General features: G+C 45.5%; 1 pseudogene; it reads left to right on the forward strand.

The window, feature by feature from the left end:
- The first annotated feature begins 1,657 nt into the window (after nt 1–1,657).
- On the forward strand, nt 1,658–2,756 carry LOC117284753 (annotated as a pseudogene).
- The last annotated feature ends 421 nt before the right edge of the window (nt 2,757–3,177 follow it).

The raw sequence follows: 3,177 nt of genomic DNA on the forward strand, positions 1-3,177 counted from the left end.
CAAGGTCCTGAGTTCGATCCCCAGCACCAAAACAAAACAAAACAAAAACTCTATAAGAAATCTCTTTTCATGATTGCTAACCACAATTTTGTCTTCTACATATGATATACTGTCCTCACATTGGCTCATTCTCCTATATTTACTTTGAATGGCATTTTTAATCTCCTGGATATCTGTTTGAATCTGTTTCTTGGATTCCATTTCTTTCCAATGCTAGGCATTCATGATTTCTAATATGTTCTTGAGCTCCTCTAATTTTTTAATCTATATCTTTCATTCTGGTTACCATCTCTGTAGTTGTCTGAGAAATTATTTCTGTTCTGATTTTTTTCTAGAGCCTTATTCATTTGCGTTGTTACTTCTGCAGTTACCACTTCAGAGAGTTCAGGTGGGTGGCTTCAGACTGTTCCATTTTATTCCCCCCGAGGTTTACCCTTGGTGAGCTGAAAGTCTGTGGGGGTTGCATCTTATGTAAGTGTCTTTTCATTTTCTATTTTTGTTACACTTTGATTCCTGAGTTGATGCTTGTCAATTGCTTATGACAAGTAGCTTTGTTGCCAGTATTCAGAACCCTTAGGAAATGACTACTTCTCAGAAGTGTCTTCCAAGTGTAGCTATCTTTTGGGTTTTGAGTGTGTTGTAGTATCCTACTCTTAAAGATTCTCCCTACATGGCCCAGCTGCTAGTTCTTGGACACTAGCCTATAATTTTTTTAACCCATAGGCAATTTCTGTGTTGGTATACCAGGAGGAATAAGTGATAGGCACAATTATGTCACCTTGTCTGAACTAGTACACGTAACAATAGCATCAATACAGCCTACAAAATGACAAATTACAGCCCTTCATATGGCATTTTTACCCTTAGGGGAGAAGATTTGAAAAGGGTTAGGGGCTGAATAATAGAAATAGAAGAAGGGAAAGAGATCAGAAGAAAACCTGGAGGACAAACTTTAGAAAACTTGTAAAGAGGACAGGCAGGAAAGAGAAAAGGAAAAAATAAAAAGAAGAACAGGATAGAACAGAATCACAATAACAACAAAAATAAAACTAGAAACTGTGTTCAAACAATCAGAAAAAACTAAACTAAACTAAACAAGAACTAAAAAGGAGGAAAAAAGAAAAGGAAAGGAAAAAAATAAAAAATAAAAATATCCAATTCAAGATGTGTCTCTATGATCACTGTTATCACAGGGTCCAGAGCCATATTGATTAATCCCAGCAAGCCAGCAGTAGCTTCATGGTGGGGTAGTGGATAATCCTTTAAAACCTCAGAAGTTCAGGCTGGTTTTTGGCTATGAGGCTGGAACTGGATCCCTTGAGCCTACAATAGTCTTTTGTCTCTCCTGCTGGCTTGAACTCCAATCCCTGACTTCCTGCTAATTTGAACTCAGCCCCCATACCGAGGCACTGGGAGCTACTAGATGGAGCCCAACCAAAGGTATTCTGAGTTCCTAGATCAGTTGACCCCTCTCCAAGGTGGCTACCAGCCAGTCACCCTCTCCTTGGTCGGGTGTGAACCTGGATAACTTACCAGCTGCTGCAGTCCAGTTCATCCACTGATCTGTTCCCCTTATGTGTTTCTTCCTAGAGGCCTCTTGGGTCATCAGTAGTCAATGTGCATCTGAAGGTTCAGCCTGCGTTTCCCTCAAGGAGAGTTCAGGCTCTGTGAGAGAGTGCTGCTAGGTACCTCCTTCCTCTTCTTTAAAGTCTCCTCTCTTCACTCTCCATGTAGACATCAGTTCTTGCCTCAGATCCCTCTTGGGTCCCAGGGAACTTCTTCCAACATCCTTCTCCTCTCCTTCTGCTGCTGTATTCCAGTGTCAGGACATCAAATCTTGAACCCTGGATATGGTTGGGCATGGAGCCAAATTCGGTTGCGCCTTTGGGCAGCCACAGCAGAAGATGCCTTGGGAGCTGGTAAGAGGGGTGCACAGGAAGTGTGCATTTCAGCAGTGGGTCCAGAAGTGCATAAGTACATCACCATGCCAGAAGCTTCAGGGAAGTGGGTGGCACAGTGGAACCAGGTGTGCTCTCGAGGTGGTATAATCCTCCCTGTTTCTGCTCTCTTCAGTCCTTGTGTGGGGCATGTAGTAGGAATGGCTTCAGAGATAGTCATCTCTGGAGGCCAGGTTCTCCAACAGCTGCATGGTATTGTGGGTCTCTGGCCCATTCCCGCATCTTCAAGATCATTAAGATTGACAACTCCAATGTGGGCAAGATGTGCCTCACCTACTGCTTCTGCCCCAGCTGCTTCTCCAACCTCACCAAGGCCACCATCGGGGTAGACTTCCAAGAATGAGTGGTGGACATCTATGGGGAGTGCATCAAGATCCAGCTGTGAGACACAGCAGGCCACGAGTGCTTTCAGAAGAGCACAGTGCTGGGCCAGGGATTTGGCTCAGTGGTTCCACTGCCTGCCTCCTAAAAAATAAATAAATAAATAAATAAAAGCATGGTGCGGCATTACTACTACAACGTGCATTCTGTGGTCTTCATATGTGATGTGACTTACATGGCCAGCTTCTACAGCCTGCTGGCCTGGATCAGGGAGTGTAAGCAGTACTTGCTGGCCAGTGACATTCAATGCATCCTCCTGGGAAATAAATGTGACTTGCAGAGAGCCATCCAGTTGCCCACAGACCCAACCCAGAAGTTTACTGACAAGCCGCTCATGCTCAGCCAGCTGCCCCACACACACCAGGTTGCATGGCCCTGAAGCCTGAGGCCAGGCCTGCCCTGTAGTGTTGGTGCTGAGCCACCCTCGACTTGGGGCTGAGACCATAGGTGACCTGGGATGGTGCTGAGAGGAAGGGGTCCCACACTGTACCCCTCAGTGTCTCTATAGTTGGGGCTGTCACTGTGACCCACAGGGAAAGGTACTTCTCTAGGGGATGATGTGTCTTGCTGCACCTGCTCGTGCCAGCAGGCTGGAGGGAGGCCAGAGACTAACAAGATGCTGTGTTCCTCATGCTGTCTCCAGAGAGCGCAGAGCTGATGGAGAGCATGGTGAGTGTAACTGAGGGGGATTGGTCAACATGGGTTCTGGTCTCTTGCTCTCCCCTTGCTGTCAATTTATTTAGCGACTAAGCATTGGATTTCATCACCTTCCATTTGTATGTAGCTCCTCAAGCTACACTCTGATTCCTGTAAATCTACGTGTATTACAGTAATGGTG

This window comes from Fukomys damarensis, unplaced genomic scaffold (assembly GCF_012274545.1).
Source record: "Fukomys damarensis isolate Sample0158 unplaced genomic scaffold, DMR_v1.0_HiC HiC_scaffold_39, whole genome shotgun sequence".
In the NCBI taxonomy this organism is placed as follows: domain Eukaryota; kingdom Metazoa; phylum Chordata; class Mammalia; order Rodentia; family Bathyergidae; genus Fukomys; species Fukomys damarensis.